Source organism: Papaver somniferum, chromosome 4, assembly GCF_003573695.1.
Source record: "Papaver somniferum cultivar HN1 chromosome 4, ASM357369v1, whole genome shotgun sequence".
NCBI classification, from domain to species: Eukaryota; Viridiplantae; Streptophyta; class Magnoliopsida; order Ranunculales; family Papaveraceae; genus Papaver; species Papaver somniferum.
This window is the reverse complement of record NC_039361.1, coordinates 133,688,891-133,713,666: the sequence shown is the minus strand read 5'-3', so window position 1 is coordinate 133,713,666 and position 24,776 is coordinate 133,688,891. Positions and strand designations below refer to the sequence as shown.

Here is a 24,776-nt window from a genome sequence, read left to right as displayed (position 1 = left end):
GCCGTCCAACTTGGCTGGCTAAGTTGGACGGATATGATGCTTTCTAAGACCGTCATAGTCGGTCTAGCTCGTTTGAGCCTTCTTTTTAATAACGTGAACGTCCATGTTCAGGACATCGTTTGAGTGCACAACGAATGAGCTAAGGAGTTTCGACCGGCAGGGATGCTAGTGGGCTCTCTGGTGTTTATCGTGATGATCGCATAGTTCTGTTAGGAGTAGGCTAGACCTATTAAATTGTGTGGCCAAATCATTTGGCTGTGATCGTTTCTTAAGACTGATATGGACAGTCTGAATTCCCCTTAAGAAATTTAAACGCGTTCGATCGCGCTAACTTTTAATTAAAAGGTATATAAACACGCTAATCTCTTTGTTAGAGGATGATGCAGCCTATGTGAGTGTTTTCATGCAGATCTCAATACTGACACTTCGGGAGACTCATGCTACTCTGCTGAGAGTGAACGTTTAATCGTCATGTCATGTCAATATAGAGAGTTCGGCTGGGAACATAGCATAGGAAAATACTAGGCAAGTCATGCATAAGTGAATAATGTTGGTGAAAGATAAAATTCACAGAATATTTTGGGATTGTTGCACGCACCATTCTGAGCAAATTTCATATATACATATATATTGAATTGCTCAATACATATGTAAGCGAAGAGGCTTAAGCACTAATTTCTTTTAAATAGCTTATGTTCCTTTGCAGGATGACAACGCATTAAATACAGGGTTTACTATTTTAACCCTTGAACTAAAAACCACCATCAACAATTAGATAGAGTAAAATCCATTTCATCCTCCAAAGTGGTTGATGAAGATTCTCCAGGAAAAATATCAAGATTGATGTGAGTATTGATACAAGTATCAAAATTAATATTTTCGCCAAGGAGTGCTACACTTGATTTTTTATCTTCATTCGAATCATAGTGATCAGATGTTTCATCATGAGTTGCAGCAAGACCCTTGTTCCCGGTGTATTTTTTACGATTTGGACACTCATTAGCAGAAAGACCAAAACCTTTACACTTGAGGCACTGTGGCATATCCTCATCATCAGTGTCGATAGTATCCCTGTTTTTAGGAGGAACACAATCATGAGGCTTAACTGATGATCTAGGTTTATCTATAGTGAACCATTTACTTCTTTTCAAACGAAGATCTTTAAACTGTCTTGTGATCAAAGAGACTGAGTTGTAAAGATCTTCATCTGATAAATCTGTCTCAATAGGATCAACCACAAAGTTTCCACCACTTTTACTTTTATCAAGTAGTTTAGTATTCTTTTATGCTTTGAATGCAATATCCTTTCCAGTTTTGGATATATGTTCATGATCAAAGATCTTTAACTTTCTAACAAGAGTGTTCTGGAAAGTGTTTCAAGGTTATTTCCCTCAACGATGGCATGTTTCTTAGAATCGTATCTAGCTGGCAGTGATCTTCATCACAATGTCCTTTTCAGGAATAGTCTTACCTAATGCAAAAAATGCATTAACAATTTCAGATACTTTGTGATTAAGCTCATCGAAAGAATATTCATCATCCATACGAAGGTTTTCCCAATCGGAATTCGTGTTTGAAGCCTAGCTACCTTTTCAGAGGTATTCCCTTCAAATACAATTTCTAAGATATCCCAAGTATCTTTAGATCGAGTGCACATAGTCACATGGTGCTGAATATCTGGGGTAATGGCATGGATGATAGCATTTAATACGTCAAAAATTTTCTTCGCAGCAAGAATCTCAAGATCTTCATACTCACCAATATCCTTTGCAACAGTTACACCGCCTACTGTAACCATTTGAGGATTATAGCCATAAACAACATGAACCAATGACTGAAAATCACGCTCTTGTAGAAAGGCACGCATAGAAATTTTCCACCATAAGTAATTTGATCCATCTAAGACTAGTCGTATGTTTATGGAGATAGCACTTCTATCCATAGATGCAGATTGCTACAAACACATACTTACGAGGTTTTAGCGTGTTTACATGCTCTGACACCAATTGAAAAATCAGGGGTATAACAACCACACCCAATAATTTTTTTGGAAATATGTATGGACTAAACTCCAATATAATTCCAAGAGCACCAACTTAAAAGTGAGACTCAATCAAGAAATATATCCAAGAGATTTATCTTTATTTCTCAACTGTTGTAGTTTTGAAAGTGGTAGTAAAAGTTCGTTGCTCGGACTTGTAAAGATAATGGATTTTTAGATTTAAAAAATATATATACAAAAATATTAAAAATGGGTGCGAGAGGTAACCAAGACACTAGATTCCACTGTTACGCAAAATTGATTGATAAATATTTCAAAACTCTATTCTATTCTTAAGTCCTCTTTTATCTTTAATTCACTATCAATCATACAAATTCTCAAATTTTATTTGTAAACTTTAAGCATAGATTATCAAGAGATTTAACCAAGTATAACCTATCAAATTGAATAACAAATAATTAAGACTATCATTCAAATAATTTAAAACTCTGCAAAAGCAGCGATTAGGTGAATTATATAATTAAATGAAATAGTTACCCATTTATGTTGCGTGAATGGATTCCTCCATTGCCTTGGTTACGAGGGAATTAGTCGCTCATCATATTGGAAAACCTCTCAAAGAATTTCATTGATGCTCAAAAGTGTTTTACAATGAAGAGAAAGATAAGTAAATAGTATAAAACAGGATTTTGCGACCCACAGAAGGCGTCCAGAATCAACGACACAGATATAGTGCTGTTGGTACAACGACTCAGTCGCGGAAAGGAGTGGAAAAGTGTCGCAATAAAGCGACAGTTTTTAACGACTATCACTGCCTCGTCCAATGTTCTTCGTGTTCTTAAGTTCCAGCAGCAGCAGGAACTTCTTTAAAGCGTCTGGCTCTTTGATTTTTACGTCTCTAACTCTCTCCCAACTCTCGACAGCCTCTTACCAATGACCGATACTTGTATTTATAGTGTTTTGGAGCAAGAAATCCGACCATTGATTGCGTATATTTTCTCTTTAATTCGATTATTTTTTTGCTGCCCAGAAATAGGAATAATTACCAAATTTAGATTCTCCACACGTTAACTCACTCCCTGTACGATCCTAATCAGCTTCTCCACGCCTCAGAAGATTTCCCGCGCCTCCACATCACTCCATGCATAGCAGAAACACGATTGAGCTCGTGTTCAGTTCACGTTGCTCTGTTTTGAGCTCGTGAATTAAAACGAGCTTTCCAGCCAATGTCGATCAAATTTGATGCCAAAAATGTCTTCCATATGTCATATCACATCTTTATGCCAATTTTCAGCGATTGAATCGCATTCCAACTTCTTCATTTTCTCGATCAAACATCATGCAGAACTGTTCTTCGTTTCCCGCCAATTTTCAGTTTTCAAATGAAGAAGAAAGGGTGTCCCCCTATCCTGAACTGGGGTGCGAATAGCAGCTGCCTGGGGGTGCCCCTTAGTAATTAGGTTACCCCTTATCCAAAAGCGAGAGTCCGAATAACACTTGTCCTCCGGGTGCCAAAATCAACTTTTCGAGCCGAATTTTCCATAAATATTTATTTCCAAAAAATACCTACAAATACATAAAATAACAAAATTAGTACAAAATCGAGCGCCAACAATATATAGTATTGAGATCAAATTAGACACAAAAATGTGTCTATCAAATACCCCCAAACTTATTATTTGCTAGTCCTCGAGCAAAATTTATTCTTGAAAAGTGACCGAGTTAATATCGGGTGGGTTTATCAGAGGTGTACCCACAAAAACCAATACTCCAGACCCTAGCTATCTACGCAGAACCTTGGAAACCACTAAAGAACCTCCTTGGTTGGCATACAATTATTGACTCTAAGAGGAAGAACCCTGATGCGAAATTCCAATTGTTGTACACGAGTTTGCACTCAAGCGTACTAAAATTCATATAAGTGACAAAGCTCTACTAAGATAGTTTCACAATGGACATCATACTCGGAGTCAAACTAATCACATGAAAAGATTAAGAAGATGGAAAAAGAAAAATGTAGATGGTTGAAAAGTGAACGGTGTTTCCCATATCTGTCTGAAGGCCTCTGCCAAGATGAACCTAACCTAAATGACTGAGATACCGGTCTGACTAATATTAACATACTGGCATATACAAGGGAACCAGTGGTCAATAACTTAAATCTAGATCAACAAACTGGCAAATACAAGGGAACCAGCAGTTGACTACACATAACAATAACCATTTTTTTTTTTACTTAACGTCATGAATAGATCTTTTTGATCCAAGCGCATGCTTCTTGTCAGCAGATTACACGATAGTTCCCACGGGTCCTGCATTCCACGCTTGCTTAGGCGACGGAAACAAGGAGAACACACGCATATTGCTATCCAAGTGTTAATACTTATTCTGATTGGTCTAACTGGTCCGGTCTTTTTTTTTTTTTTTGTTGATAACTCAGTCACTCTATTTCACCCTAACAAAGGTAACAACTTGAATCGTGTGCCCCACCAAATCACTTGAAATAAAAGAAAACTAAAAATAGAAAGTGAAAAGGACTCGACGAGATATGGCGAAACTATCATGTTATTTATAACACCTGAGCTCTGTGCTTTTATGAATAGACTCTATAGATGTTTCCATCTAGTCAGATTGGTTCCTCAACTCCTAAAAAAAAAATGTTTCCATCCACTTAGATTGGTTAGTGCTATCCTTAATAGGCGTAAATTTCTAGGCTCTGGAGTTTATTTATTACAACTAAAAAGATTTTCCCATACCCCCAAACTTAAATCTAACATTGTCCTCAATGTTCTAAAGATAAAATTAAAAGCATGAACAAGGAGAAACTGTTACCACTTGAAGAAAAAGAGTTAAGGAAAGATATTACCATGTTGCATGAGATTGGGTTACCTCCCAAGAAGTGCTAAGTTTAAAGTCTTCAGCCAGACTTAGAAAAGGATTGGTCAACTCGAACCATAAAGTAACAGTCGAAATAACTGTGGGTCTTCAAAACCAAAAAGAGCTGACCATAGGAAACTGCAGTGAACCAAGAAAATGGACAAGAAAAGCATGCCCTTACCTAGTTTCCTGAAAATTATCGCTAATTGCGGTTCAGGTTCAGGTTCTATGAAAGGGTCTAAATAGAATATTTTCATTGGCTGTGTTTCTTCATAGGTTGGATCCAAATTATTAGGTCCTAGAGTCTGGAAAAACTCAAATAAGAACTTGGAATCACAAAGTAATAACCTAAATAATTGTCGATCCTCTAAGTCAATCAGATATGACTTACAAAATTGACCACAATGAGAATAGTGGTCATTCTTAAGCAAATGTGTCGATTCTAATTTCCTAAGGCATTTAGGTTTAGTCTCACAACTTAATATTCGACACATTTGGAATATAAACGTTCCCACAGTTGGAAGAAAACTATTTGGTGGGAAAACAAAGTCAATCTGGGCATCATAGCCTGGGAAAACCACATCAACCAGGGGATGGGTTTCTAACGACTGAACTTCTTCCTGGATATCATTAGGTTCGGGAAAACGAGTATGAAGGTAATCTTGTAAAATTATCGAGGCAGAGATATCAAGTCCTAAGTGAAGGGACTTTCTGAGAGTTAAAGGTAAGGCACTATGAAGGTGATAATCACCCCCAAACTTAGAGTTTTTAGTGTCTCTAGATAGACTAGTAACAATCTCCCTAATTTCTGGATCATTAGATTCTTGAAAATGGTCAATTGATTCTTCTAATTTATTATCAGGTAGTGCATCTTTACTCATCTCTACGGGTCTATCTTCTTCTTCCAAGACTATTGTTTCTAAGTCGCTAGACTCTAAAACAGTATTTTCGAAATGAACCCGTTTCTCTAAACCACTATCGGCTCCGTAATCAAAAGGAAAAACTACATCGTCTAAAACGGTGGTATTCCTAATCAAATCCTCGTCCTCTTGAATAGGTGAATAATCATAAAAATTATTTGGATTTGAAGTAGAAATAATATAATCACTATAAAGCTCAATTGGATTACTAGATTCCTGATCACTATGCCTACATATTTCAGATTCTTCATCACTACTATCCTCATCATCATAATAGTACGAAGATGATTGAACCTTATCTAAATAAGTAGTGTCTTTTATTCTAACCTCGTCCTCTAGATTGGGCAAATATTCACTATTGATATCGAATTGGAAACACTATTTTGGAAATTTAAATTATTTCGAGCAGCATTAGCTAACTGTTCATTTTCTGCCTCTAAACGTGCTTGAATTTCACTAAGCGTAACACTTATACGTTCACAAGTCTCATTGAATATCTTAGACCGTTGTGTACTCTCTTCTCTTGAACTAACTGCACGTTCATACTCCCCTCGAATTTGTTGGTAGGTTTCTTCTAGAGATTGAATAGGTTTAGAAATGTCATAATCAGGACTAGTTTTTATGTAATTTTCCAAAAACGCATGACTAGTACTATAATATTCCTGATTTTCTTGCTCGTAAGACCAATTCGTGTGTTGATAGTAATTGGGCTCACTATGGTATGAACCATAACCTTGAAAAGGTTGGTGTTCCCAACTACTATTCCCACCATGGTCATAAAACTGATGATGTCCATATTCAAATTTAGGTCGATACTCATTGTATTGGCTTCTATCATACCAGTTCGACATTCTTAATTACAAGGGAATTCTACACAACCACAAATAAGGCCGACTCGACTCCACCAAAACAAACCTAAAGATTTCTAGCAAACAAAAAGCATGATGGCTCCACTTAGATTGTTTCTAGACCAGCTTCTATCTTTCGAAAGGGAATTCGTTGCAATTTGAGCAAACCCCTCTGGAATCAATCTGAGTCAAAGTCAGTTGAATTGAGGCGAGGGAAGCTCAGTGGAGCTTTGATACCCAAGGCCTCACCGCTATCACAAGGTGGCGCAGACACGCATTCAACTCACAGAAACCATCATGAACTTTGAAGTGTGCTTAAAGAGCAACCAATATTTTTCGAACGAGTTTCCTATTAAGCTCGTTACCCTATAGGTCTCGTTCTATTCCAAATTTTAAATCTTGGGTTCGCGTTAGGTTTCGTTTTCCTAAGGCGGGCAAGAAGGGAGCGGTTATGAAATCCGAACCCTTATCTTGTTTAGGCTAGGCCTTGCCCTTTACTAGGAAAATAAAGACAGTCTGGTTCGTCCTCAAACAATTATCACCTTAAGACAGACAGTAACCCGCTTGCAGGAGATTCGCGGGTGTTTCGATTGGACTTACCTCCCGTACCAGACGGGCGATGAACCGTTGTCGTCGACTCGGGCCACGACTCCTATGCCGTGTGCGAACCCGAGGGGCCGAGACGATATAGTAATCGTCGTCCTTCCCTGCACACAGTTTATATAATAATTTATTTTTTTTAATAATAATACCCTTCCGTAGGGTTAAGAAAAACAAAGTCCAATTGTTTAAAGTCCAAAGTCCAAAATAAATAAATAAAAAATTACAGTTTTCCTCACACACTTCTAAAAAAATTACAAATTAAAAATTAAATCCTAAAATTGTCATTTTTTTCTTCTCTTTTCGCTTTTCGCTTTAAGATTTTTCCTCTCCAAGTCCTTAGTTTTCACTTTGAACCTGCAAAATAAAGACAAAAAGAAACGTAAAAAGGAACAAACAATTCTAAAAAAAAAATAATAAACCTAAAAAAAAATAAACCAATCTATATACAATTCCGCGTCGGCAGCGCCATTTTGTTGTAGTTTTGAAAGTGGTAGTAAAAGTTCGTTGCTCGGACTTGTAAAGATAATGGATTTTTAGATTTAAAAAATATATATACAAAAATATTAACAATGGGTGCGAGAGGTAACCAAGACACTAGATTCGACTATTACGCAAAATTGATTGATAAATATTTCAAAACTCTATTTTATTCTTGAGTCCTCTTTTATCTTTAATTCACTATCAATCATACAAATTCTCAAATTTTATTTGTAAACTTTAAGCATAGATTATCAAAAGATTTAACCAAGTATAACCTATCAAACTGAATAACAAATAATTAAGACAATCATTTAAATAATTTAAAACTCTGCAAAAGCAGCGATTAGGTGAATTATATAATTAAATGAAATAGTTACTCATTTATGTTGCGTGAATGGCTTCCTCCATTGCCTTGGTTACGAGGGAATTAGTCGCTCATCATATTGGAAAACCTCTCAAAGAATTTCATTGATGCTCAAAAGTGTTTTACAATGAAGAGAAAGATAAGTAAATAGTATAAAACAGGATTTTGCGACCCACAGAAGGCGTCCAGAATCAACGACACAGATATAGTGTTGCTGGTACAACGACTCACTCGCGGAAAGGAGTGGAAAAGTGTCGCAATAAAGCGACAGTTTTTAACGACTTTCCTGCCTCGTCCAATGTTCTTCGTGTTCTTCAGTTCCAGCAGCAGCAGGAACTTCTTCACAGCGTCTGGCTCTTTGATTTTTACGTCTCTAACTCTCTCCCAAATCTTGACAGCCTCTTCCCAATGACCGATACTTGTATTTATAGTGTTTTGGAGCAAGAAATCCGACCATTGATTGCGTATATTTTCTCTTTAATTCGATTATTTTTTTGCTGCCCAGAAATAGGAATAATTACCAAATTTAGATTCTCCACACGTTAACTCACTCCTTGTACGCTCCTAATCAGCTTCTCCACGCCTCAGAAGATTTCCCGCGCCTCCACATCACTCCATGCATAGCAGAAACACGATTGAGCTCGTGTTCAGTTCACGTTGCTCTGTTTTGAGCTCGTGAATTAAAACGAGCTTTCCAGCCAATGTCGATCAAATTAGATGCCAAAAATGTCTTCCCTATGTCATATCACATCTTTATGCCAATTTTCAGCGATTGAATCGCATTCCAACTTCTTCATTTTCTCGATCAAACATCATGCAGAACTGTTCTTCGTTTCCCGCCAATTTTCAGTTTTCAAACGAAGAAGAAAGGGTGTCCCCCTATCCTGAACTGGGGTGCGAATAGCATCTGCCTTGGGGTGACCTGGGGGTGCCCCTTAGTAATTAGGTTACCCCTTATACAAAAGCGAGAGTCCGAAAAACACTTGTCCTCCGGGTGCCAAAATCAACTTTTCGAGCCGAATTTTCCAAAAATATTTATTTCCAAAAAATACCTACAAATACATAAAATAACAAAATTAGTACAAAATCGAGTGCCAACAATATATAGTATTGAGATCAAATTAGACACAAAAATGTGTCTATCATCAACACACTCAGCAAATCGAACAGATAGAAATCCATGAGCCTGATTGATATGAGAAATAACTTGGACGGTACGAAGACCAATGCCCAAGTGTCAATCAAGTTCTATCCAAAAATCAAGGTCAGATTTATCAACTGATTGGACAACGCACAACCTGTGATATTTCAATTATATAAACAATTATAATGCGGAAAAGAAATAACGCAGACACCAAAATTTTTATTAATGAGGAAACCGCAAATGCAGAAAAACCCCGAGACCTAGTCCATATTTGAACACCACACTGTATTAAGCCGCTACAGACACTATCTTACTACAAGTTAACTTCGGACTAGAATGTAGTTTATCCCTAACCAAGTCTCACACCGATTAAGGTATAGTCGCGTTCCTTACGCCTCTAGAACCACGCTGGATACCGCGCACTTGATTCCCTTAGCTGATCTCACCCGCAACGACAAGTTGCTACGACCCAAAGTCGAAGACTTATAAACAAATATGTCTCCCACATATATGTCTATTCTTTATTCGGTTTTTGTTTCGTCTTTTGATAAATCAAGGTGAACAAGAACCAATTGATAATCTGGTTTTATACTCCCGAAGAGCAGCCTAGAAATATCAATCTCACAATAACCCAACTGATTAACAGAAAAATGTTATTGCGGAATCACAAGAGTCTGAGACGAAGAACTGTTGTGATTACTTTTTATATCTTACATATCGGAGATAAATCTCGAGTAAATCTTACAGAAGATAAAACTCAATACGACAGAACAAGTAAGATCATAATACACATCTACAGAGAGAATATTTTGATCAGGCTTCACGAATCCCAAGTGAAGTCTTCAAGTCCTTAACCTAATAGGGTTTTGGAAAAACCTAGGTTAGAGGAGAATGGAATCTAGTTTGCAACTAGGACACAGGAAAGTGTCGGGATTGGGTTTTCCAGTTGCTATAGTTCTCTCTTATATAGCCTTTCAAATCATGGTTGCTTACAATCAAAGATAAGATATCTTACGAATAAAACATTCAATATTCACCATTAGATGAAATCCTGATTTAAAATTCAAGTTAAGTCTGCTTAGAAATTAAGCAATCTGTTAGAGCACTGCTCAGTCGAACTCGCATGCGTTCCTATCTCAAGCTTGTTTGTCAAGTTTAGTTGCCAAAACTATAAGTCTTGATTTCTAGTCTATTTATAGCTAAGTCTCGGATTAGGATATTAAGTGTAGTTGAGCCTAAGACTCCACGGACTTCATCGATTGAAGACGAAGAACTACTCAAGGAACTTGTGGAACTTCATCAACAAAAGGTATGTGGAGACTTAAACTTATCTAGCACTCAAAAGTCTATCTATTTTATCTCCTATTTTGAGACAAAAGTTGTATTGCTAAGATTTCTCGAAATATGTGTTGGTAAGATTTCGCTTTGGCCAAGTTCATATTTACTCGTGACGAAAGTCATGTTGACTATTTCAATAACTTGAAAATCTCTTTGATGAAAATTAGTTTGTGAATAACAACTATATAACATCCTCTAAGAAAGTTTCAATGATTGAAATGAGAGTTTAGAACATATAACCATCTTTGGATATAAACATAGTGTGTTCTCACATTTGTGTGAAAGTCCAAAACCGGGAACCCAAAGTATGCGTAGTCGTACGCGTACCAGCGGTTGTTGGAAATCCGGGTAAGTATGCGTACCCGTACGCATACTAGCGGAAAGTTCACGTCCGTGAATTTCTGCTGGAGTTTGAAAGTGAAAAACAAACTCAATCCGGTTACTTAAGTATGTGTACCCGTTTGCATACTTAGGTAGGTTACTTTCTAAAATCGGTTTGTTCTTGAACTAAAACATTTATATAATAAGGAATGCAATCTTTGCAAACCGTGGCTATAATGCTCATGAATTAATTCGAGTGAATCAAAATCGATTTTGCTTCGATTATGTCTTGTATACTTCTATAATATCTAAGCAATTGAACAACTTTCTAACTAGTTCATTTGAGTCATTTGAACTAGTTATGGTGAAGATGAATAAGTTTGATATGAAAGTGCTCATATGGCTAACCATTGGTTAACTATTGTTGAACCAACTAAGTGTACACGTTTAGGTACGTTTACTCAAACCTAAATGAGGTTACATTTCATTTGTGTATAACAAGCTAAGTTCGATCTGACGGTTGAAACATATTAGCTTGAATCTAATTACATTTTCATCTAACGGTGAATATTGAATGCTTTGTTTCCAAGGTAACTAAGATTGCAAACCCTGATTTGGAGACTATATAAAGGAGAACTCTAGCAACTTGGGAACCTAATCCCCATAACTCATTTGTGATACTAGTTGCATAAGCTAGAGTCGATTCTCCTTTAACCTTAGGTTTTTCGCGAAATCCTGTAAGTTAACGACTTAAAGACTTCATTGGGATTGTGAAGCCAGACCCAACTATTTTCTATGTAGTTGCTTGATCTGATCTTGCTGTTTTCTATCGTGATTGAGTACAATCGTAAGATGGCTTAAGATTTATATCTCCGATAGGCAAGATAGAAAAGTAGTCACAAACACCTTCGTCTTATCGTTTGTGATTCCATAATATCTTCTTTCGTTAATCGATTAATACTATTGTGAGGTGATTGATATTTATAGATTGTTCTTCGGGAATATAAGTCTGGTATATCAATTGGTTCATGTTCACCTTGATTTATCAAAAGACGAAACAAAACTCGTAGGTATATCTGTGGGAGACAGATTTATCTATTACTATAGACTTTTTTATGTGATACAATTTTTTTTTATCAAGTCTTCGACTTTGAGTCGTAGCAATTATTAGTTGTGGGTGAGATCAGCTAAGGAAATCAAGTGCATAGTATCCTGCTGGGATCAAAGATGCAAGGAATGCAACTGTACCTTGAATCAGTGTGAGATTGATTAGGGTCCAACTACAGTCCAGATCGAAGTTATCTTTGTGGTAGGCTAGTGTCTGTAGCGGGTTAATACAATGTGTTGTTCAAATCTGGACTAGGTCCCGGGGTTTTTCTGCATTTGCGGTTTCCTCATTAACAAAACTTCTGGTGTCTGTGTTAGTTCTTTTCCACATTATATTTTGTTATATAATTGAAATATCACATGTTGTGCGTTGAATCGATCAATTGGTAAATCCAACCTTTGGTTGTTGATTGAAATTTATTGATCCTTGAACATTGGTCTTTGGTACCATTCAAGTTATCTCTCTTATATTCAATCGTGCTCGCAAATTATTATTTGTTTGATTGCGGATTGAATTGAGAGATTGAGATATAACTCTTTAATATACTTTTCTTAAGATTGAGTCTAACTGTCTAGTTAATTCTCTTGTAAGTATATTGGAGTTAGTCCATACAGATTGCTAAGCGAAATATTGGGTGAGGTTGTTAGACCCCCGGTTTTTCACAATCAATCTCCATCGTTAGATGGTATTAGCTTGTTACACACAAATAAAATGTACTTATATTTAGATATGGGTAACCGTACCTAAAAATGTATATCGAGTTGGCTCAATAATTATTAACCTAAGTTAGCCATATGAACACTTTTGTCTTAACCATATTCATCTAACACTTCTAGACCAAATATGATGATCAATCAATCATGAAAGATAATCAAATGAATCTAATTGTGTTTCACATGGAGTTTATCAATTGTTCACTATCTCATAGAAATATATATGAACAAACTGAAACAAAATCGCACTGATTCGTAACCGTAAAAAGTACTTATACAAGAATCAATTCATGAACATTAAACCATGGTTTGCAAAGATTGTATTCCTTAATTCATAAATGTTTTAGTTCATGAGTATGAGAATCATACATTACCGATTTTAGAACTTAAGCACTGTGTTCGCAAGCCAGGCACGCGAACAGCAACTCCGGACCTTGGCCAAGTCAAGTCGTTCGCAAACCCGGTTCACGAACAACCGTCCCAGACCCAACTCAGGTAAACCCGTTCGCATACTAGGTACGCAAACAAGAGTTCCGGACCTTCTCTGGTAAATCCGTTCGCATACTAGGTACGTGAACAAGAGTTCCAAACCTGAATAATTACAAAACAGTTCGCATACTATGTATGCATACCGTGTTGCACCCAGACATGGGTATTTGTTCTAAACTCTCATTTCAATCATTGAAACATCCTTATAAGACGACAATAGTAATTTTACACATACCATTAGCTTTAAGTAATTTTCAAGTGATCGAATGATCAATAGGAAACTTCCCAAGTTAACATCAAATGACTGGCTCACACAAATCATATAAGATGTCCAAGGTAATTTTCACATGATCATCTTTTAACTTAATATTTAGTTTCCAACAAATAAATTGTTTCTAACTTAACTCGTTAAGAATATGATGAACATAGCTAAAGCAAAAAGCTTCCAACACATATGATGGGATTCTGGAAGAACCCTATATGTGATAACCGCAATCGCACGGTGTCTAACTAGTAGACAGAGGCAAGTACGGGTCGAATCCACATGGAGCGGTGGAAATACTGGAATCAATACTCCTAATCGACTAACCAATCAAGATATGATATATTTGGATTTTTGGAATTAAGGATTTAAAAAGAATGAAAACAAAAGAAAACTAATTAAATACAATGAGAAAGAGAGTCGGTAACCAGGGTCTTCGGATTCCACTACTATTTATAATTATGCACCGAAAAGAACTCTAATTCCAAATATGTGTTTATAAATTTGTTATATTGTACCACCTATTATTGATATAATCTCGGATCATAAACTCGCATCTCCTAAGTATATGCCATCAAATTTCTAAGCATGACCTATCAAATTATAATGACGAGAGAATTATCGAAAACATAATTTATAGATTTACAATTATTATTTGCTTCGTCTAAGCATAACCCATTAAAAGATTAACCTAAACATGAATTATCAAATACTAACAAATATAATTGCAAACTACATGAATTTATGAATTTAGGCTAATGTATCATACAAAGCCGGTGTGCAACAACTCATATTATAATAAAATCAATAAACAAAATTATAGACTTCAAGATTCATTTTTATAGCCTAATACCAAAATAATTTCAATTTATTTCACAATGGTCTATGCTCAAAGTAGTTTTATCCATGAACCCTAGTTACAAAATCTAGCACACCATATAAATGGATTTCTCAAAACCCATAAAAATAAATTACAAAAGAAAGAAATAATAAACCGACATCACCGCTGTCACCCGGTAAATGATCGTCTTCCTCTCTTGTTGTATCTCCTCGAATATACCCAACCGAGAACCCCTAGTTACATGGTTGACACTCCAATTATATAACCACTGTCTACTTCCCAAAAGTCCAAAGATATGATTACACATCCAAAATATCATAAATAAGGAATGTATATATCTTTTGTCGTCACTTTACCCATTTGAATCATATTTCAAAGAATCTTTCACGTGACTTTTTCCATTTCTTTATATACTCTCTTCAAAGATCTTCCACATTTAGTGCTCAGTAGTAAATCACATTCCATGCATTGTATAATCCACTAAAGAAATGAAATGGAAACAAAACCAGTATAGTAAGTAGAAATGAAGTTAATTAATGTCGCCATATTCTTGTAATTCCACCACGAACAAAAAATTATGCCCAATTAATTCGAAGCCTAATATCATTCCATTAGCCACGACCGTCCATATTTCTTTGACCAGCTCTGATTGGTCAAATACGCGCATAAGTCTAGTTTCAGCCATTTTATTCTTCTGGTTACCAGATTTACTTGTATTTCCTACAAAAGCCTTAAAACAATATTATTAGTAAAATAATGAGTCCTAGCTAATGCAGTTATGGGTGTAAATGTATCGCACTTACGTGCTTATCAATTCCCCCACACTTGCATTTTGCTAGTCCCGAGCAAAATAAAAAAATTGACCCGCAACACAGCTGGTCATATCATAAGAGAGAATTAGATCCGCTACACAGCTGGTCATAAAATGAAAATTTGAAATACCATACCAAGACCCGCTACACAGCTGGTCATAGAAAATACCATACAAAAGACCCGCTACACAGCTGGTCATGATAAATACCATACACAAGACCCGCTACACAGCTGGTCATAACCCTAAAAACCATGATGATATATTTTTTTTTATTTTTTTAAGACCCGCTACACAACTGATCATCTTTTTTTTTATACCCGCTACACAGCTGGTCATAACCCTAAAAACCATGATGATATATTTTTTTAAGACTCGCTACACAGCTGATCATCTTTTTTTGTTTTTAGACCCGCTACACAGCTGGTCATAATATACTTGCAAACCTGCAATAGACCCACTCCACAGCTGGTCATAAATTGTAAGAAAATTCCTGAAAAAGAAAAATGAAAAAGTTAACCACTCCCCCACACTTAAACATTACATTGTCCTCAATGTAATTGAGTCATCCAACATAAAATTTAAGATGGGAAATTCATAATATGTGACAATAAACAAATAAAGAAAATAAGAAAATAGAATTACCTACTGGAATATACATAAAGGATTCTCCATATATCAACAACCTAAATAGTTGGGGATCAACCCAAAGAACAACATATACAACCAGTGATAACCTCAGATCTTCGTTGTAGCAACGTAAAGATATAGAGATTATCAAAAGGAAAAAGCTGCCCACATACCTTGTTTTTGCATAGGATGAATTGTTCAGTAACAAGAATTACCCACCCAAGTGGTTCACTGTGGGTGGGAACTGAAACCATTTGGGAGACATGCACAGGCAAAGAGAAGTCACGAGATGCAAAATAATCTAGTAATACTGGAGAAGCACGCAGTTCTAATCCAAAATTAGGAATCTTCCGAAAAGTTGTGCTAACAATTCTAGGTATATTAGCTTCTCCATTAGATTTGCAAACCTGTACTAAATCATCATCAACCAAGGAATCAATAGGAATATCACAATAAATATGATTAAAAGAAACCTTATAGATAGAGTGTAATGTCTCTAAGTCGTTAGACTTAACTATAGTTTCTTCAGAATTAACGCACTCTTCATAAGCATCATTGTTATAGCACTGATATGTCCCACCGTCTAAAAAAATGGTGTCCTCAGTCCTAAACTCATCCTTTTGAATAGGCGAGTGATCATAAACACGATCAGGAGTTGGACTAAATACACCACCTTCACTTGGTATAACAATGTCTCTATTCCTATGATCACAACTATCAAGTTCATCATCATTCTCCATACACATTGATTCATTATCTAAAGCGGTTTCATCATAAATATCAAGAGTACTAGAAAAATTAAAACTTGTCTCCTCGATAAGACCACAATCTTTTACCGACTGCGTTAGTTGAGCAATCGATAAAGCATTTTGTTCAGCAAGTTGAGCAATATAATCATGGCTTTTACTAAGCTCGAAAAAAAATAACTCATTAGCTTTGGTCTGTTCAGCAATGTCAATATTGAGGCGTTCTAACTAAGATAGTTGCGATGCAGATGGGTCACAGTAAGATAAATCATCTCTCCCATACTGTGACAGAGAAGTGTATGAATAATAATTGGAATCAACAAATTGTGGCTCATAACCAGGGTAAGGTTGGTAACGATCATAACCTTCACAAGGTCCGAAATGATCATACCAATGAGAATAATTTCAATCATTATTTACACACTTGGCAGGTTCTTGATAATGAGAAGGTGCATATGCATACTCCTCATGTGAAAGATCAGATGGCTCCTCTGTCTCAGCTATTTTTATAAGATTCCAAAAAGCTATAAAAGAAGTCAACTCACTGAAAACCATTATACAAAGTAAAATTTTCCCAATAACTCACCTTGTAAAAGCTTTGTGAGAATATCAAGTACTTACTTTAGGCCTGTTGTTGACTCAAATCACCGCTCTTCAGACTAATGTACCTAAGAAAAAAAATCAAATAATCTACGTAAAAAGAACTAAAAGAAAATATAAAAATAAAAGAAAAATAAGATATGTACAGAAGAGAAAAAAAATATGTAAAAAATACCAATTACAATATTCCACAACCGCTCCCCGGAAGCGGCGCCAAAAATTGATGGGATTCTGGAAGTACCCTATATGTGATAACCGCAATCGCACGGTGTCTAACTAGTAGACAGAGGCAAGTACGGGTCGAACCCACAGGGAGCAGTGGAAATACTGCAATCAATACTCCTAATCGACTAACCAATTAAGATATGATATTTTTGGATTCTTGGAATTAAGGATTTAAAAAGAATGAAAACAAAAGAAAACTAATTAAATACAATGAGAAAGAGAGTCGGTAACCAGGGTCTACGGATTTCACTACTATTTATAATTATGCAACGAAAAGAACTCTAATTCCAAATATGTGTTTATAGATTTGTTCTATTGCACCACCTATTATTGATATAATCTCGGATATTAAACTCGCATCTCCTAAGTATAGCCCATCAAATTTCTAAGCATGACCTATCAAATTATAATGACGAGAGAATTATCGAAAACATAATTTATAGATTCACAATTATTATTTGCTTCGTCTAAGCATAACCCATTAAAAGATTAACCTAAGCATGAATTATCAAATACTAACAAATATAATTGCAAACTACATGAATTTATGAATTTAGGCTAATGTATCATACAAAGCCGGTGTACAACAACTCATATTATAATAAAATCAATAAACAAAATTATAGACTTGAAGATTCATTTTTATAGCCTAATACCAAAATAATTCCAATTTATTTCACAATGGTCTATGCTCAAAGTAGTTTTCTCCATGAACCCTAGTTACAAAATCTAGCACACCATATAAATGGATTTCTCAAAACCCATAAAAATAAATTACAAGACAAAGAAATAATAAATCGATATCACCGTTGTCACCCGGTAAATGATCGTCTTCCTCTCTTGTTGTATCTCCTCGAATAGACCCAACCGAGAACCCCTAGTTACATGGTTGACACTCCAATTATATAACCACTGTCTACTTCCCAAAAGTCCAAAGATATTATTACACATCCAAAATATCATAAATAATGAATGTATATATCTTTTGTCGTCACTTTACCCATTTGAATCATATCTCAAAGAATCTGTCACGTGATCTTTTCCATTTCTTTATATACTCTCTTCAAAGATCTTCCACATTTGGTGCTCAGTAGTAAATCACATTCCATGCATTGTATAATCCACTAAAGAAAAGAAATGGAAACAAAACCAGTATAATAAGTAGAAATGAAGTTAATTAATGTCGCCATATTCTTGTAATTCCACCACGAACAAAATATTATCCCAATTAATTCGAAGCCTAATATCATTCCATTAGCCATTATCTCTTAGACCGGCTCTGATTGGTCAAATACGCGCATAAGTCAAGTTTCAGCCGTTTTATTCTTCGGGTTACCAGATTTACTTGTATTTCCTACAAAATCCTTAAAACAATATTATTAGTAAAATAATGAGTCCTAGCTAATGCAGTTATGGGTGTAAATGTATCGCACTTACGTGCTTATCAACATACTTCGAGAAATAGATAAGCGAGATAAACTCGGATCGAAGTATCAAATGTGTATAATATAAAAGTCTATATAACTATACGACATTATCTCATTAGCAGATAGAATAAAATAGACTTTTGAGTGATAGATAATTTTAGTCTCCACATACCTTTTGTTGATGAAGTTCCTCCAAGCTCCTCAGTAGATCTTCATCTTTAATTGGTGAACGCCGTGAAGTCGAAAGCTCAACTAGACATTCTATCATAATCGGAGACATAGATATAAGTAGACTAGAAATCAAGTGTATAGTTTTGATCAATTGAACTTGAAAAACAAGCTTGAGATAGAAACGCTTGCGAGTTCGACCGAGCGGTGCTCTAACATTATCTTTTTAGTTTTTAGTAACTTCATAATAGCATTATTAACACTATTAACATTAATACTTCAAGGGCGGAGATCGAATTCTACCCCAAGACTAAACCAAAGCTACTGAATCAATGTCAAGTTATGCATCAATCTGAAGCACAAAGAAGTATGTGTATATCAATCGGGAGATTCTACGCAGCATCAAGATACAAAAGCATGACTAGCAACTTCATTCAATTGCTTCGAACCCTTACACCACCATCTAAGTTCCTGTGGACACCGATGTGTCCATCAAACATACAACTTTTCTTGTGGAAATATTGACCGAAGGCCTTTTGACCTTCAACTCCAACATCCACCTCCGATGCAAATCTGATCCGAAGACTGTTATCCTGCATTCCTACTCCATTATCATGTTGCTGCTGATTCATGGCTTAACTATCAAATTGTAATTGATGAATCTAGGGGTATTGTATACCCTCGTGTAACAATGCGTTACTAGTTTAATAATGTAACAATTCCTTACTAGTTTAAAAAATGTAGGAAATACCAATAGGTCCTAAAAATAATATATTAGGATGAGTTTGGTCCATTTGACTCAGTCAACTGTCTGTTTGGTCCTTTTTGGAAAAATAAGTTATAATTTGGTCCTAAAAATTATAGTTTGGTCCTAAGGTGACGTCATGTATGATGTAAATGTCATGTGTGGTGACATAAATATCCTTTTGGGACCACATATATAGAAAAAAATCTTGAAAAAATCTTATTTTATTTTTACTTTCTCTCTCTTCTTGTTTTTCAGATCTAGAATATCTTTGCTCTAGAATTTTCTTTTCCCTGTTGTTGTTGAAGATGAACCTTGCTTTTCTTGATCTGCTGCTGCGGTTGAAGATGATGAATCTTTATAAAAACGACGACGAACTCGTGATGATGTGTTTTTGTTGTTGTTGTTTTGAAGATGAACTCGTGATGATGTTTGAAGACGAACTCGTGATGTTGAAGACAACAGAGTTTTTAGGGTTTGTTTGGTGCTATTGCTGTTGAAGACGACGAAGATGATGAAGATGATACTTGTGTTGAAGATGAAGATGAATATGATGAAGATAAAGACGACGATGTTGATGTTTGCTGTGAAGGATGAACTAATATCAGATCTGAAAAGAATGAACTCGTGTCTTGCTGCTCGTGTTGAAGATGAAGATGACGATCTTGTCTTGCTGCTGGTGTTGAAGATCTTGATTTTTAGATCTTTATCTTGTTGTTGCTGCTGTTGAAGACGATGGAGATGATGAAGAAGATGAAGATTTGTGTGTCTTTTCGTCATTTTTTTAGGTTTTTATATGGAGTTCATTTCAGAAATGAACTCTGCTTTTTTAGGTTTTTATATGGAGTTCATTTCTGGAATGAACTCTGTTTTTTTTTTTAGGTTTTTATATGGAGTTCATTCCATAAATGAACTCTGTTTTTTTAGGTTTTTATATGGAGCTCATTTCTGGAATGAACTCTGGGTTTTTTAGGTTTTTATATGGAGTTCATTTCTGGAATGAACTATGTATTTTTAGGTTTTTATATGGAGTTCATTTCTGAAATGAACTCTGTTTTTCTAGGTTTTTATATGGAGTTCATTTTCTGGAATGAACTCTGTTTTCTTAGGTTTTTATATGGAGTTCATTTCTGGAATGAACTCTGTTTTCTTTAGGTTTTTATATGGAGTTCATTTTCTGGAATGCACACTGGTTTTTTTAGGTGATTTTTGAAAAAATAAGTAGAAATCAACAGGAATTCATTTTGAAGAACGAACTGCTACAAAAAAATAAATAGAAATTAACACAGAAGGGTACTTTTGTCTATTCAATATTTTTAAATAATTACGGACTAAATAGTAAAGGAGTTTTTCCAAAGAACCAAACTGACATGGACTCACCTAAAAAAGGACCAAACGATATTTTTCCCTTAAAAAATTTCATGTTTCGAAAAAAAACAAAAAAAAAAAACCTGCTAAGTGGGAAGTCAAAATGTCCCAAAAACATGCTGTGCACAAAAGCTTGGTTGGAATGATCCGGAAAAGATCGAATGACTACTTTTCAGCTAAAATACATGTACGATCTAAAACAATCCTTACAGCTAACTCTATGTCCCTTGTCATACACTTAAAAAACGGTCTCCTCATATTTCAAAGAGATTTTAATCTTCTCCGGAAAAACACTCGAAGGAAAAAAAAAAGGGCTTCATTTTTCTTCTTCGGCACAAAATCATCAGGTAATTGTATCCCTTTTATTTCGATCTAGACTTAAATTTTTCTGATTTTAGTGGCAAGGTTAGTATGACTGTTTAATTTGGCTTACAATTTCATTAATGAAGTTATTCGACAAATCTAGGGTTTTTACATTGTAAATCTTTGAAATTGAATTTCATTATTTTTTATAATGGGCAGGTAGAGATGGGATTTATTATGGAGTTCGCTGAGAATTTAGTACTGAGGTTAATGGAAGATCCACAAGAGAGGGATCGTAAGTTCCGAGAACATGTTTATGCAGTTAAGGATCAATGTAAGAAGACCAAAGAAATGTGGAGTTTACCTATTCGTCCTTATGGGTTTTGGACTTTCGAGCGTCATAACTCACAAATGGCTTGGGATGCTCAGATTAGTCAAGTTCCAGGACGAAGGGATCCTTATGATGATCTCCTTGAAGATAAGACTACTAAACTTGGCAAATCACCCTAAATGGTCAGTTTCTTTTTGACTTGAATGTATTTGTCATCTCTTAGTTAGCTGCGAAATTTGTAATATGATGTTTTTGTTGTTATTGCTAGTTAGTTACTGTGTTGTCATGGGCAATGGTGGTAGGCTTTTTACCTGGGAGTATGGGAAGCCTTGCTCTGGAATTAGAATGGCACTTGAGTAGGAGGTGCCAAACCTTGAGTAAAATGGATTTAATAGATAAAGGGTTCAAGGCAGAAAGTTAGTTATACACATTGTGTTTTATGGACCCAAGGCTTTTGAATTGTTCCTTGTCTTATAAAACAAGAGGTAGAAACAGTTACTGATATTGAGCTGTTGGGCACAACTTAAGATTGTTTTTGAAACCATGTTATAAACTTTGATTATGGGTCAATTTTCTATAGAAAAAGGAAGCACATAACAAATTTTTAAAACATTCATTTACCGAAACATTTTAGTTATGTATTGTATACTGTTTTTTTGTGAGGCTAGTCTCGATATTGCATAATAACAAACGTTTCACTTTGTATTCCTTGTTTCTTTAGTTTTTGGTTTGATTATTTTAGTTGAAATAATAGAAGTTCCTAAAGATTTGTATCCTCGTATATTATTACTAAATTGTGGATCTAATCTAGCTGTCTACGTACACCACCGGTTCTAAGATGATTAAGTGATCTAGGATATTCACAGTTGCTACATTATTAATAGGCAAGTGTTCAGAATAAAATCTATAAATTGATTACATACCTTGTGATATATGCCCGTATCTTGAGTTTAAGCTTGTCATTCCTTGTACCTTGATTTCAGAGAATTAACTTCAGGATTGCCGATTGTTCTTCTTGTTGCCCCAATTTCCTTCCTTGTTACTAAAATCTGCAGATGCAATCCGTAGTATGTCACTTCTGGTTAAGGAATAATGGCTTTGTATAGTTGAAGCTTCCTTCCCATCTAGAGAATTCTACCATCTCATTTAACAGCCTGTAGACAGTAAAATGAATAAGTTTTATCCACTGCCCCCACTCTTACTGTCATCATAGGACTAACTTGAGCTTTATGTTTCTACCACAAAATGTGTATGTTAGGCTATGTTATGTATAGTGCTTCCTTCCCACCTAAGGAATTCTACTGTCTGGTAAAACAGCCTTTAGAGAGTGAAATGAATAAGTTTTATCTACTGCTTCACTCTTACTATCATCATCATAAAGCTATTGTGAGCTTTATTTTTCCACCACAAAATGTGTATGTAAGAAAACCTATTCTGTGGTGGAAAAATAAAGCTCGTGTTAGCAATGATATACACGATGTGGGCCTGCGCCTGTGTCTTCAAATTGTCATACCTGATTCTCGGAAGCTACCGGTATTGGCCTATGCCAGTATTTCTGCAACCCAGGAGTTCAACTGTTCCAATCAATGAAGCTTCACTTTAATTACAAAGAATAACCATGTCAGTACTTCAAAAATGAGTATAACAGGAGACTTCTATTTTCGATTGTAAGGTTCCAAATCTGTTATATATTTGTCTCAAGTCTGCCTATTTTCTAAAATCGCTTTCTGACTGAAACTTAATTAGTGAGGAATATTGCAATTCTTGTCTAGATCGAAACGAGAAAACAGATAGGAGTATGTTATCGAGTTTCCGTCTAACTTTTGATTCTGCACTAAGAATATATATAAAAAGATAAGATGAATATGCTGTAAATCAGTGCTGTCTCTAGGTAAACCAAATTAGGGATAACCAGAGCTTCTGTTTAAAGCAAGAAAGTTGGCTTGACCGATAACCGAGTTCCTTGCTGGTCCAACAGAGAGGAGAAGCTCGGGAGAGGGCCTTCTGAATTTTCTTTACTGGATCTTGACTGGGTCGCTTCCTCCTTCGTCTTTTAACTAAACTAGGAAAAAGAGGCAATGAAACCTCGAGTTCTGTAATCTCTTGATTGTGAACAAGCCTTTGACTGTATAAATATGTGACTGCCAGCAAGTAGTCAATATTTACAACTTCAAACCAGGATATAACTTAAATAGACATCTCGAGCAAGGGCTCGTGAAACCATATGCTTCTCTAGATTTTTGGAACCGTTAATTTTCTTTCCACGAATGTGGTTTTTGATATTTACTCGTCATTTACTAATTGTGATTATGTTCTCTTGCTTCAGTGTTGGAAGCAGTCTTGCTACTTCAACATGTTGAAACTTACAATTATGATTTGAATAAGAAGGTCAGTCTACTAGAGACCAGTATCTGATTTTAGTTCAGACCTAGCTTTTCAATGTAGAGAACGTCATATTATTTTTGTAGTTAGGAAATTCTTTGTGTTAGTCAACCACATTTCTTTACGGGGTAGATAACTACAATAACATTGTCCTTGTCACATCTTAGCGATTTGATATATGTTTAACTAAAATGATTTGCTGCAGGAGAAGATGCGCTCTGGATGTGCAGAATGACATGGAGCTATATGTAATGGAATGAGAATGTCGATTGTTTTTACTAGTTGTACACTGCGGAATCAAAGTCGTGTTCTGTGTTGGGTGAAAGCCGAAGTTTCTTCACTGTTTAAAGTTTCATTTGTTGCTAATAATATTCTGAAGAACATCTATTGTACAATGCTGTACTAGAACTCGAGACTGGAGTTTCTGTAAAACAGTGTTCTGTTGTCCTTGGTTTTCGACTCAAATACCCAAAATCAAATTGTTGTGTTGAACGATCTGCTAGCTTTCTTTATTTTCTTTTTCCTTTCTTCTAGTTTTATTATCAGAGCTTACTTTAGTATGGTTAGAAACTTAGAAACCAGTACCAAACTGGCCCATTCAGAGATTTTGAACTTTGTTCCAAAGCAACTGCCTAGTTGAATAACTTTTCATGGTCTCTTCAACATTTTCAGGTCTTTAGTCGATTTAGTTGAATCCATTGCATCAGTGTTCAGCTCATTGAAACACTGG

At 35.5% G+C, this 24,776-nt stretch overlaps 1 long non-coding RNA gene across 1 annotated transcript; it reads left to right on the top strand.

Moving 5' to 3' along the window:
- Positions 1-21,223: 21,223 nt before the first annotated feature.
- Positions 21,224-24,542, top strand: LOC113276631. The gene is made up of 3 exons (XR_003324581.1): positions 21,224-21,377; positions 21,553-21,846; positions 24,252-24,542. It is a non-coding gene; the product is annotated as an uncharacterized LOC113276631 (long non-coding RNA).
- Positions 24,543-24,776: the final 234 nt, after the last annotated feature.